This window comes from Suricata suricatta, chromosome 7 (genome assembly GCF_006229205.1).
Source record: "Suricata suricatta isolate VVHF042 chromosome 7, meerkat_22Aug2017_6uvM2_HiC, whole genome shotgun sequence".
Lineage (NCBI taxonomy): Eukaryota > Metazoa > Chordata > Mammalia > Carnivora > Herpestidae > Suricata > Suricata suricatta.
The window spans coordinates 28,375,498-28,390,032 of record NC_043706.1 but is presented as its reverse complement, the minus strand read 5'-3'; the positions used below and the strand labels follow the sequence as shown (position 1 = coordinate 28,390,032).

Sequence of the window (14,535 nt, the reverse complement as noted above, 5' to 3'; positions counted from 1 at the left end):
CCGGGGGGCTGGGAGGGGCCTGGGAGCCGGGCAAGGGCGGTTGCAGACTTTGAGCTACACTTATCCTCTTCTCAGGCCAGTCCAGGGAGAAGGTGCCTAGCTGAGGCGGCGGCCGGTTTACGTGGCGGACCTGTGAGTCTTAGCTGGCACGTCACTTCCGACTGGTTAAATTTTAGCCTTCTAACATTCCAGGATTAGGTAAATTGTTCCTGCCGCGGGCTTCAAATGCTCCTCGCATTCTAGGCGGGCTTTAATGACTTTGTTTATCTCCCCCAGTGGAGCGGGGGTCCCGGGAGAGCTGGTACTGCCATTCTGCTGCACCTTTGTATCCTCAGCTCCTCGCTCGCCGCCCGACCGCAAGCAAGCATGTGGTAAACACCGGTTAATCGGGTGCGAGCCAAGACCCATTTCTTTTCACTTTTCGGGCTATGACTTGAGATCCTCCCAAAGAGCAGATGATGCTTGTGTAGGAACTCCAGACTTTTGCATTATAGCCTTCCTGCTTTCTTCTTATGCTACTGGAAGCTTGGCAGGCCTGTAACTTTGCAGGAGGAGTCTGCTGATATAGGTATGATGAAACTGGGGAGGAGGTCCTGAATAGAGGGGATAGAGCTGGGGAGGACCTCGTGCAGGGTAGAGGTGTGATGAAGCTGGAGAGGAGTTGGTGCTAGGAGTGTCTGATGTTCGTAGAAAAGGCAGCTTGTCCGGCTCCCTCTCCCCCAACACTTGGTATGCAGAATGCTGACTGAAAGAGATGGGCAAATTTTGGTGTACCCTATAAGAGGAAGTGGCCCAACGGCCCATCTTGTTCCTATGTAAGTTGTGATATTGTCTACAAACGCAGTGTAATATTTAACCTTTAACCCTCGGGAGCCAGAAACTATTTACTTGCAGAAAATATCAAATGTAGGGATTTAGGATCACGCATACTATATATAATTGATCTACTTGCCCTCCTACCCCCCCTTTTAATGGTAGCCAGTGATTTGAAGAGGATTAAACTTGGGAAAATTACATTTAGGGTTTTTTTTTTCGTTGTTATATGACCGTTAGGAATTTTAGTGGCAGTAAAATTTAGTTTACAGAATGCCTCAATCCTAAAATAAGGTAGTTTGAAAGCCACTAACTGGGAGGTTAGCCTCTTTAGCTTTGCCTTGGAGGGTGGCTGGTGGTGGTGATGTTTGGTTTTGGTTTTGATTTTTTCATTTGTAACTTTTAAGGTGTTGCTAGCACTCCATTCTGGCTTTCTATTTGTAGGTGACCAGGGATGTGGTTAGACTAAGGACATTCTCAGGAGGAAGTGCATTTCAAAGGTCTATGAAGAATGTGTTTGCCTGGACAGTAATAGATAATTAACAAGACTTTATGCTGAATATGGATGGAAAGGCTGGAGAATGTTTAGGTAAAAGTATAAGATTTATATAGGGCATGTAGTATGACATAGAACATAGGGGTTGGCAATCCTTTCCTGTAAAGAAGCAGATAAGGTATATTTTTGGCCTTGAGGTTCATACTCTCCCCTGCCTTTGTAGTGTGAAAACAGCATTAGACAATACCAAACAAATGACCATTTTTGTGTTCCAGTAAAACTTTTTGAATGGACACTGAAAATTTATTTTCATATGTCATAAAATATATTTTTTTAATGGGACGGGGGAGCACATGTGAGGAAACGGAAGAGGAAAAGGGAGAGAGAATCTTAAACAGGCTCCATGCCCATCATGGAGCCCAACACGGGGCTTGATATGACTGGAAGGTCATGACCTGAGCTGAAATCGAGAGTCAGACTCTTAACTGACTGATCCACCCAGGCAACCCTACTTTTCTTTTGACTTTACCCTTGGTCATTTAACAATGTGAAAATCATTCCTAGCTTTCAGGCTATATAAACAGGTAGCAGACCTAGTTTACTGACCCCTGACATAGAACAATAATGAAGCATACCCAGTATTTTTCAAGAGAGAATATTTGGGAAAGAGGGTGAACACAATGCTATGATTTTATTTCTATCAGTCTATGTGATAATACACAAAATAAAATGAAGAAAGCCTCAAATCTTATCCCACATTTGTTATTATGACTTGTGAAACTTGTTTGGCTGAGATTGCTGAACGTAGTAGGATACAAGCACATTATTTAATCAAAGAAGTGTCTATTGTTCAGAATTGAAAGGGATTGTATTTCATTCAGAATAACTCTATGTTGTAATGTTGATTTATACCAAGGGATTTCCACCACAGGAGTATAAAAAATTAATTACAGTTCTGAGATAAAGGGTAATTAAAATGAAAAATGTATACATTTTAATACAGTTTTTATATCTGGAAAGGAGAAAAGAAGGTATCTTGAAGCTACTGAGTTTTGTAGAGGAAATGAGTATAGTAGCAGTGCATGTAGAAAACTGGTTAAGGTCAGATATGGTAGGTTGGGGAGGGAGAGGGTTCACCTGCCCAAACATTTGAGGTTCTTAGAAAAGGCAAAGCATCTAATTTTCCCTGACCATTGTTTCTCAATTTCTCAAATTATAGAAAATCACACATAGTGTTCTATTTACATTTTATATGACATAGTGGCTAGTTTTTTTTTATCATTCCCATTCAGTGATAGCTTATTCTTTTTCAACTTTGTGTTATTATTTCATTGTGTATATGTATCATATATTCAACCATTTTTTTCTTTTATAGTTTATTGTCAAGATGGTTTTCATGTAACACCCAGTTCTCATTCCAACAAGTGCCCGCTTCCATGCCTATCACCACCCTTTCCCTCTCCACCTCCCCCATCAGCCCTCAGTTTGTTCTCAGTATTCAAGAGTCTCTCATGGTTTAGCTCCCTCCCTCTCCCCAACTATTTTTTCCCACTTCCCCTCCCCCAAGGTCCACTGCTAAGTTTCTCCTGTTACACTTCTGAGTGAAAACATCTGTCCTTCTCTGCCTGACTTATTTCACGTAGCATGACATACTCGAGGTCCATCCACTTTGCTACAAGTGGCCATATTTCATTCTTTCTCATTGCCATGTAGTACTCCATTGTATATATAAGCCACATCTTCATTATCCATTCATCAGTTCATGAACATTAAGGCTCTTTCCATGATTTGGCTGTTGTTGAAAGTGCTGCCATGAACATTGGGGTACATGTGCTCCTATGCATCAGCATTCCTGTATCCCTTGGGGAAGTTCCTAGCATTGCTATTGCTGGGTCATAGGGGAGTTCTATTGTTAATTTTTTGAGGAACCTCCACACTGTTTTCTAGAGCAACTGCACTAGTTTACATTCCCACCAGCAGTGTAGGAGGGTACCTGTTTCTCCACATCCTCACCAGCATCTATAGTCTCTTGATTTGTTCATTTTAGCCACTCTGATTGGCATGAGGTGTTATCTCAGTGTGGTTTTAATTTGTATTTCCCTGATGATGAGTGATGCTGAGCATCGTTTCATGTGCCTGTAGGCCATCTGGATGTCCTCTTTGGAGAAGTGTCTGTTTATGTCTTCTGCCCCTTTCTCCACTGGATTATTTGTTTTTCAAGTGTGGAGTTTGGTGAGTTCCTTGTAGATTTTGGATACTAGCTCTTTATCTGATGTGTCATTTGCAACTATCTTTTCCCATTCTTCCGTTTGCCTATTAGTTTCCTTGATTGTTTCCTTTGCAGTGCAGAAGCTTTTTATCTTGATGAGGTCCTAGTAGTTCATTTTTGCTCTTGATTCCCTCACCTTTGAAGATGAGTCAAGTAGGAAATTGCTGCAGTTGAGGTCAAGGAGGTTGTTTCCTGCTTTCTCTTCTAGGTTTTGATGGTTTTCTGTCTCACATTCAGGTTCTTCATCCATTTTGAGTTTCTTTGTGTGTGTGGTGTAAGAAAGTGGTCTAGTTTCATTCTTCTGCATGTTGCTGTCCAGTTCTCCCAACATCATCTGTTAAAGAGGCTCTCTTTTTTCCATTGGATACTCTTTCCTGCTTTGTCAAAGATTAATTGGCCATACATTTGTGGGTCAAATTCTGGGTTCTTTGTTCTATTCCATTGGTCGATGTGTCTGTTTCTGTGCCAAACCATACTGTCTTGATGATGACAGCTTTGTAGTAGAGGCTAATGTCTCGGATTGTGATGCCTCCCATTTTGGTTTTCTTTTTCAATATTACTTTGACTATTCGGGTTTTTTCATGGTTCCATACAAATTTTAGGATAGTTTGCTCTAGCTTTGTTAAGAATGCTGGTGCAATTTTGATTGGGATTGCATTGAATGTGCAGATTGCTTTGGGTAATAATGACATTTTAACAATATTTATTCTTCTGATCATGAGCATGGAATGTTTTGCCATCTCTTTGTGTCTTCTTCAATTTCTTTCATGGTTTTCTGTAGTTTTTATCATAAAGGTCTTTTACATCTTTGGTATTTATGGTTTTTTGTGCAGTTATGAATGGGATCAGTTTCTTGATTTTTCTTTTTGTTGCTTCATTATTGGTGTGTAAACATGCAACTGATTTCTGTACGTTGATTTTGTACCCTATGACTTTGCTGAATTCATGCATTAGTTCTCATAGGCTTCTGGTGGAGTTGATCAGGTTTTCCATGTAGAATATCTTGTCATCTGCAAAAAGTGACAGTTTGACTTCATCTTTGCCAATTCTGATGCCTTTTATTTCCTTTTGTTATCCGATTGCTGATGCTAGGATTTCCAGGGCTATGTTAAACAAGAGTGGTGAGAGTGGACATCCCTGTTGTGTTCCTGATCTCAGGGGAAAGCCCTCAGTTTTTTCCCCATTTAAGATGATATTAGCTGTGGGCCTCTCATAAATGGCTTTTTTGATGTCTAAGTAGGTTCCTTCTATCCCGACTTTCTCGAGGGTTTTTATTAAGAAAGAATGCTGTATTTTGTCAAATGCTTTTTCTACATTTATCGACAGGATCATATGGTTTTTATCTTTTATTAATGTGGTATATCACATTGATTGATTTGTGAATATTTTTTTAAATTTTTAGTGTGTTTTGTTTATTTATTTTTTTGAGAGACAGAGACAGCATGAGCAGGGGAGGGTCAGAGAGAGAGGGAGACGCAGACTCTGAAGTAGTCTCCAGGCTCTGAGCTAGCTGTCAGCACAGAGCCCGATGTGGGGCTGGAACTCACAAACCTTGAGATCATGACCTGAGCCGTAGCCAGACACTTAACCGACTGAGCCACCCAGGCGCCCCTGATTTGCGAATATTGAATCAGCCCTGTAACCCAGGAATGAATCCCACTTGGCATGGTGGATAATTCTTTTTATATGCTGTTGAATTCGATTTGCTAGTATCTTGAGGATTTTTGCATCTGCATTGATCAAGGATATTGGCCTGTAGTTTTCTCTCTCTCTCTCTCTCTCTCTCTCTCTCTCTCTCTTTTTTTTTTTTTTTTTTTTTTTTTGCTGGGCCTCTGTCCATTTTGGGAATCAAAGTCATCTGGCTTTGTAGAATGAGTCCAGAAGTTCTCCTTCTATTTCTGTTTTTTGGAGTAGCTTGAGAAGAATGGGAATTAACTCTGCCTTAAATGTCTGGTAGAATTCCCCAGGGAAACCATCTGGCTCAGGGCTCTTATTTATTGGGAGATTTTTGATAACTGATTCAATTTCTTCTCTGGTTATGGGTCTGTTCAGATTTTCTCTCTCTTCCTGTTTGAATTTTGGTAGTGCATGTGTGTTTAGTAATTTGTCCATTTCTTCTAGGTTGTACAGTTTGTTGGCATATAATTTTTCATACTATTCCCTGATGATTGCTTGTATTTCTGAGGGATATGTTGTAACAGATCCATTTTCATTTGTGATTTTGTCTATTTGGGTGCTCACTTTTTTCTTTTTGAGAAGCCTGGCTAGAGGTTTATCAATTTTCTTTATTTTTTCCAAAACCAACTCTTAATTTTATTGATCTGTTCAACGGCGTTTTTTGTTTTTTTTTTAGATCCTATATTGTTTATTTCTGCCCTATCATTATTATTTTCTCTTCTTCTGTTGGGTTTGGGGTGTTCTTGCTCCTCTGTTTCTAGTTCCTTTAGGTGTATGGTTAGATTTTGTATTTGCACTTTTTCTAGTTTCTTGACGTAGGTCTGGATTGCAATGTACTTTCCTCTTAGGACTGCCTTTGCTGCATCCCAAAGAGTTTGGATTATTGTGTTTTCATTTTCATTTGTTTCCATATATTTTTAAATTTCTTCTCTAATTGCCTGATTGGCTCATTCGTTCTTTAGTAGGGTGTTCTTTAACCTCCATGTTTTTGGAGATTTTCCAGACGTCTTCCTGTGATTGATTTCAAGTTTCATAGCATTGTGATCTGAAAGTGTGCATGGTCTGATCTCAGTGGTTTTATATTTATTGAGGGGGAGTGCTTTATGATCCACAATGTGGTTTATCTTGTAGAATGTACCATGTGCACTCGAGAAGAAAGTGAATTCATAGCCTCAGGATGTAGAGTTTAAAATACATCTGTCAAATCCATCTGTTCCAACGTGTCATTCAGGTCCATTGTTTCCTTAGTGATTTTCTGTCTAGTTATCTATCCATTGCCATCAGTGGAGTATTAAAATCCCCTGCAATTAGCACATTCTTATCAATAAATTTGTTTATGTTTCTGATTGTTATATGTACTTGGTGCTCTCAAATTTGGTGCATAGACATTTATAATTTTTAGCTCTTCCTGATGGATAGACCCTGTAATTATTATATAATGCCCTACTTCATCTCGTTACTGCCTTAACTTTATTGTCCAGTTTGTCCAAAATAAGTATGGCTACTCTGGCGTTCTTTTGACTTCCAGTCACATGATAGATATTTCTCCATCTCCTGACTTTCAATCGGAAGGTGTCTAAAATGAGTCCCTTGTAGACAGTACATAGATGGATATTGTTTTTTATTTTTTAATCCATTCTGCTCCCCTATGTCTTTTGATTGGAGCATTTAGTCCCTTTACATTCAGTGTTATTATTGAAAAATATGGGTTTAGAGTCATTGTGTTCTCTGTCAGGCTCATACTTATAGTGGTGTCTCTGGTACCTTGTGTTCCTTTCAACAATTCCTTCATTGAGTCCCCCTTAGGATGTCTTGTAGTGCTGGTTTAGTGATGATGAATTCCTTCAGTTTTTATTTGGGAAAACCTTTATCTCTCCTTCTCTTCTGAATGACAGACTTGCTGGATTAAGGATTCTTGGCTACATATTTTTCCTGCTCATCACATTGAAGATTTCCTGCTATTCTTTTTTAGCCTGCTAAGTTTTAGTAGATAGGTTTGCTACTAGTCTTATATGCCTACCTTTATATGTAAGGCCCGTTTATCCCTAGCTGCATTTAGAATTCTCTCTCCTTTTTTGTGTGTGTCAGTTTTGCTATGTTATGCCTGCAGAAGATGGATTCAAGTTATGTCTGAGGGGAGTTCTCTGTGCTTCTTCGATTTTAGTGTGTGTTTCCTTCCCCAGATTGGGGAAGTTGTCAGGTATCATTTGTTCAACTACTCCTTCAGCACCTTTGTTTCTTCTTCTTCTTCTTCTTCAGGAATTCCTATGATACGGATATTGTTCCTCTTTTTCTATAATTGTTGCTTCTAAATCACCTATTCTCCTCTGCCTCTTCAATCCGTGCAGTGGCCGCCTCCATTTTATTATGCACCTCATTTATAGTATTTTTTAATTCATTGCAACTATTTTGAAGGTTCATAATTTTTGTAGCAATAGCGTCTCTGATTTCTTCCATTCCTTTTTCAAGCCCAGAGACTAATTTTATATCAAATGTTCTATGTTCCTGCCCAGTTATGTTGCTTATATCTATTTTGGCCAATTCTTTTTTTTTTAAGTGTTTTTTATTCATTTTTGAGAGAGAGAGAGACAGCATAAGCAGGGAAAGGTGAGAGAGAGGGAGATACAGATCTGAAGCAGGCTCCAGGCTCTGAGCTAATTGTCAGTACAGTGCCTGATGTGGAGCTCGAACCCACCAACCGGGAGATCATGACCTGAGCAGAAGCTGGACACTCAACCGACTGAGCCACCCAGGTGTCCTTGATTTGGCCAATTTTTTAGATGTCACTTCTTCCTGGAATTTGTTTAGAGGCGAGTTCTTCTATTTTGTCATTTTGGTTAGGTTTCTGAGTCTTGTATGATTTAAAAGCTTGTTATGTACTCTGCACCTGCGAGTACTGCTCTATTAAAGGAGGCTCAGGGCTTGTCCATACAGGAGGTGTTCTTTTAATGGTGTCCCTTGGTCTCTCTTCTGTTTTTGGTTATTTTCCCCCCTAGATACAGTGATATTTGGGACTCTTCACCATGTGTACTTTGGTTTGTTTCTTGAGGTAGCCCTGGAAAGGAAAACAGGCAGACAAACAGGGAACAAAAGCATGGGAATGCACAAACAAGTCAAACAAACAGGCAAACCGATAGGAAAAACAAAAAACAAAAAAACAAAACAAAAACAACAAAAGACAGGTCTTAAAAGCATAAAACCATAAATTCCAGCTACAAATAGAGGGCAGGGTGGAGGCAGTACTGATGGAAGAGCATATACAAAGAGAGAAATGACAAGGGTGGGGAGAAAGAGAAAATGAACATTGACAAGACAGAGAGAATAAAAGTCTTAATCCAGAGAGAAAAAAAGGAAAATGTGAAAGGAGGCAAGGAGAAAGAAATGAAGATAATGTTACCCAGAGAAACTATATAGTCTGGTTATTCCAGAGAAAGAGAGAGAGAGAGAGAGAGAGAGAGAGAGAGAGAGAGAGAGAGAGAGAGGAAGGTAAAGACAGTGCTGTAGAACATTCATCAAGAGGATGTATTAAATATGTCTGTTTAAGTAAGTAAGTAAATAAGTAAATAAATAAGTCTGTTTAAGCAAACATATACGATCCCTCTCCGTCCTGGCTGAGTTTTTTTCTCTTCTCCAGGGATAGTTCTAAGACTCCCTAGCCTCTCTTTCTCTTCCCTTTGTCTCTTCCTGGAGGGGGCTCCTTTCCTTCTATTCCTCCCTGTCCCGACACGTTTTTATCTTCTCCAGTTTGCAACCACGCACCTATGAGGATATCTTCTTACTGGACTCTGTCTCTTTTCCTTCCAGATGCTTGCGGTTCCAAAACTACTTTTAAAGTCTCCCTTAGCAGCCTTTTCGAATAGTGAGAGAGGTTGGCTTTTTGGATTCACTCACACAAACAGTTTAAAATGCTTGCTTCTAATCCAGCGATCTGTTACCACAATGAGGACAGTCATGTCTATGAACTAGTTTCTTTATACTAGATGAAAATGGACCTGCAGAATAGGAGAGCTCCTTTCTGGAGGAGGAGGAGATAGGTGACCTGCCTTCCTCTGTCCTAATAGTTCATTGTTAAGATATAATAATACAGTTGAATTCTGTACATTTTACACTTTAGTCCTGGTCAACCTTGATAAACTCACTTATTAGTTCTAGGAACTTCATTGGTAGATTCTTTGAGATTTTCTATGTAGACTCATGTTCTCTGAAAATACAAACAAGTCTTATTTCTTTCTTTACCATCTGGATGCCTTTATTTTGTTTTATTTGTTATGTACTTATTTTTTGAGGAGATTTGTAATTTCTTAATTTAAATTCAAGTTAGTTAACATACAGTGTAATCTTGGCTTCAGGAATAAAACTCAGTGATTCATCTTATATATGAGCCAGTACTCATTCTGAAGAGTGCCCTTTGTAATGCCCATCACACAACCCTCTCACCCCGCAACTCCATCAACCATTAGATTGTTCTCTGTAGTTAAAAGTCTCTTATGGTTTGCTCCCTCTCCTTTTCTATCTTATATTTTCCCTGTTTGTCTATTAAGTTTCTAAAATACCACAGGCAAGTGAAATCAATGATATCTTTTTCTGACTGACTTATTTTGCCTAGCATAATACCCTTAAATTCCATCCAGGTTGTTGCAATGTCAAGATTACATTCATTTTCATCATCTAGTAGCATTCCATTGTATGTATGTATATATGTACATACCATATGTATGTATATATATATGCATACCACATCTTCATTATCCATTGATCAGTCAACGGACATTGGGCTCTTTCCATAATTTGGATATTGTTGATACCATTGCTGTAAACATTGGGGTTATATGTGCCCCTATGAATCAGCACTCCAGTATCCTTGGGATAAATTCCCAGTAGTGATACTGCTGTATCATAGGGTAATTCTACTTTTAACTTTTTCCCCATTTATTTATTTTATTTTATTTTTTATAATAGTCTATTGTCAGATTAGTTTCCATATAACACCCAATGCCTCTCCCCACAAGTACCCCCCTCCATGACCAACACCCCTGCCTCCCTCCCCCCTCCCCCTTCAGTCCTCGGTTTGTTTTCAGTATTCAGTAGTCTCTCACGGTTTGTGTCCCTCGCACTCCCCAGCTCTCTTTCCCCCTTCCCCTCCCTATGGTCCTGTTAGGTTTCTCCTGCTAGACCTATGAGTGGAAACATATGGTATCTGTCCTTCACCTGATTTATTTCGCTTAGCAGGACACTCTTGAGGTCTATCCACTTTGCTACAAATGGCCATATTTCATTCTTTCTCATTGCCATGTAGTACTCTATTGTATAAATATACACCACATCTTCTTGATCCATTCATCAGGTGATGGACATTTAGGCTCTTTCCATGATTTGGCTATTGTAAAAGTGCCTCTATGAACATTAGGGTACATGTGCTCTTATGCATCAGCACTTCCCTTGGGTAAATCCCTAGCAGTGCTATTGCTGGGTCATAGGGGTGTTCTATTGATAGTTTTTTTGAGGAGCCTCCACACTTTTCCAGAGCGGCTGCACCAATTTACATTCCCACCAACAGTGTAGGAGGGTGCCCGTTTCCCACATCCCTGCCAGCATCTATATTCTCTTGATTTGTTCATTTTAGCCACTCTGACTGGCGTGAGGTGGTATCTCAGTGTGGTTTTGATTTGTATTTCCCTGATGATGAGTGACACAGAGCATCGCTTCATGTGCCTGTTGGCCATCTGGATGTCCTCTTTGGAGAAGTGTCTGTTTATGTCTTCTGCCCATTTCTTCACTGGATTATTTCTTTTCACATATGGAGTTTAGTGAGCTCCTTGTATATTTTGGATACTAGCCCTTTATCCATATGTCATTTGCAACTATCGTTTCCCATTCTGTCAGTTGCCTGTTAGTTTTTTTGATTGTTTCCTTTGCAGTGCAAAAGCTTTTTATCTTGATGAGGTCCCAGTAGTTAATTTTTGTTCTTAATTCCCTTGCCTCTGGAGATGTGTCGGGGAGGAAATTTTGGCAATTGAGGTCTAGGATGCTATTTCCTGCTTTCTCCTCTAGGGTTTTTATGGTTTCCTGTCTCACATTCAGGTCTTCCATCCATTTTGAGTTTATTTTTGTGAATGGTGTGAGAAAGTGGTCTAGTTTCATTCTTCTACATGTTGTTTTCCAGCTGTTCCATCACCACCTGTTGAAAAGGCTGTCTTTTTTCCATTGGATACTCTTTCCTGCTTTGTCAAAGATTAATTGGCCATATACTTGTGGGTCCATTTCTGGGTTCTCTATTCGATTCCATTGGTCTATGTGTCTGTTTTTGTGCCAATACCATACTGTCTTGATGATGACAGCTTTGTAGTAGAGGCTAAAGTCTGGGATTGTGATGCCTCCTGTTTTGGTTTTCTTCTTCAATATTACTTTGGCTATTAGGAGTTTTTTGTGGTTCCATACAAATTTTCGGATAGTTTGTTCTAGTTTTGAGAAGAATGCTGGTGCAATTTTGATGGGGATTGCATTGAATGTGTAAGTTGCTTTGGGTAATAATGACATTTTAACAATGTTTATTCTTCTGATCATGAGCATGGAATGTTTTTCCATTTCTTTGTGTCTTCTTCAATTTCCTTCATAAGTCTTCTATAGTTTTCATCATATAGGTCTTTTACATCTTTGTTTAGGTTTACTCCTAGGGATTTTATGGGTTTTCATGCAATTGTGAATGGGATCAGTTTCTTGATTTCTCTTTCTGCTGCTTCATTATTGGTGTATAAGAATGCAGCTGATTTCTGTACATTGATTTTGTACCCTGCACCTTTACTGAATTCATGGATCAGTTCTAGAAGGCTTCTGGTGGAGTCGATTGGGTTTTCCATGTAGAATATCATGTCATCTGAGAAAAGTGATAGTTTGAGTTCATCTTTGCCAATTCTGATGCCTCTTATTTCTTTTTGTTGTCTGATTGCTGATGCTAGGACTTCCAACACTATGTTAAACAACAGTGGTGAGAGTGGACATCCCTGTCATGTCCCTGATTTCAGGGGGAAAGCTCTCAGTTTTTCCCCACTGAGGATAACATTGGCTGTGGGCTTTTCGTAAATGGCTTTTATGATGTTTGATGTTTAATTTAAGTAAGTTCTTTTTATCTCAACTTTCTCAGGGTTTTTATTAAGAATGGATGTTGTACTTTGTCAAATGCTTTTTCAGCATCTATCAAGAGGATCATATTTTTTTCTTTTGTTTTGTTAATGTGATGTATCACATTGATGGATTTGTGAATATTGACCGAGCCTTATAACCCAGGAATAAATCCCATTTGATCACAATGGATAATTCTTTTTTTTTTAACTTTTTAAAAAATGTTTTATTTATTTTGATACAAAGAGAGACAGAGCATGAGAGGGGGAGGGGCAGAGAGAGAAGGAAACACAACCGGAAGCAGGCTCCAGGCTCTGAGCTAGCTGTCAGCACAGAGCCTGACGTGGGGCTCGAACCCACAAACGTGAGATCTGACCTGAGCCGAAGTTGGAGGCTTAACCGACTGAGCCACCCAGGCGCCCCGGATAATTCTTTTTATATGCTGTTTAATTTGATTTGCCAGTATCTTGTTGAGTATTTTTGCATCCGTATTCATTAAGGGTATTGACCTGTAGTTCTCTTCTTTTGTTTGGTCTCTGTCTGGCTTAGGAATCAAAGTGATATGTGCTTCGAGGAATGAGTCTGCAAGTCTTCCTTCCATTTCTATTTTTTGGAATAACTTGAGAAAGATTGGTGGTAACACTGTTTTAAATGTCTGATAGAATTCCCCTGGGAATCTATCTGGCCCTGGGCTTTTTTATTCATTGGGAGATTTTATTCATTGAGAGATTTTTGATAACTGATTCGATTTCTTCACTGGTTCTTCACTGTTGAGACTGTTCTTCCTGTGTGAGTTTTGGTAGTGCGTGTGCATTTAGGAATTTGTCCATTTCTTCTAGATTGTCCAGTGTGTTGGTATGTAATTTTTCGTAGTAATCTCTGATGGTTACTTGTATTTCTGAGGGATCTGTTGTAATAGATCCATTTTCCTTCATGATTTTGTGTGAGTGTTCCTATTTTCTTTCTGAGGAGCCTGGCTAGAGGTTTATCAATTTTGTTTATTTTTTCAAAAAACCAACTCTTGGTTTCATTGATCTATCCAATTGTTTTTGTGGATTCTATCTTACTTAATTCTGCCCTGATTTTTATTATTTGTTTTCTTTTGCTGGGTTTATGGTACTCTTGCTGCTCCCTTTCTAGTTTCCTTAGGTGCTCTGTCAGGTTTTGAGTTTGCACTTTTTCTAGTTTGTTGAGGTAGGCCTGTATTGCAATGAACTTTCCTCTTAGAACTGCCTTTGCTGCATCCCAGAGAGTTTGGATTGTTGTATTCTCATTTTTTTTTGTTTCCATATATTTTTAAATTTCCTCTCTAATTGCCTGGTTTGCCCAGTCATTCTTCAGAAGGGTAGTTTTTAACCTCCACATTTTTGGAGGTTTTCCAGACTTCTTTTAAGTTTCATAGCATTGTGATCTGAAAGTATGCATGGTATGATCTCAATTCTTTTGTATTTATGGAGGGCAGTTTTATGACTCATTATGTGTTCAGTCTTAGAGAATGTACCATGTGCACTTGAGAAGAGAGTGAATTCTCTAGCCTCAGGGTGCAGAGTTCTAAATATATCTATTAATTCCATTTGCTCCCGTGTCCCATTCAGGTCCATTGTTTCTTTAGTGATTTTTTATCTGGTTGACCTATCCATTGTTGTAAGTGGGGTATTAAAGTCCCCATGCAATTAGCACATTCTTATCAATAAGATTGCTTCTATTTGTGATTAGTTGTTTTATGTATTTGGGAGCTCCTGAATTCGGTGCATAAATGTTTATATTTGTTAGCTCTTGCTGGTGTAGAGACTCTGTAATTATTATACAATGTCCTTCTTCATCTTTTGTTACTGCCTGTATTTTTAAGTCCAGTTTGTCCAATAGAAGTATGGCTACTTCAGCTTTCCTTTGGCTTCCAGTTGCATGATAGATATTTCTCCATCCCCTTACTTTCAATCTGAAGGTGTCTTCAGGTCAAGGTGAGTCTCTTGTAGACAACAAATAGATGGATTTAGGTTTTTGATCCATTCTGCTACCCTGTGTCGTTGACTGGAGCATTCAGTCCATTGACATTCAGTGTTATTATTGAAAAATATGGGTTTAGATTCATTGTGTTCCCTGTAGAGTGCATGTTTGTAGTGATGTCTCTGGTACCTTTATTCCTTGCTACATTTCCCTC

General features: G+C 39.1%; 1 protein-coding gene across 1 annotated transcript in view; it reads left to right on the top strand.

The window, feature by feature from the left end:
* Positions 1 to 14,535, top strand: part of LOC115295198 (translation initiation factor IF-2-like) — a 64,501-nt gene that overhangs the window by 771 nt on the left and 49,195 nt on the right. The gene's annotated exons all lie outside the window — the stretch shown is intronic.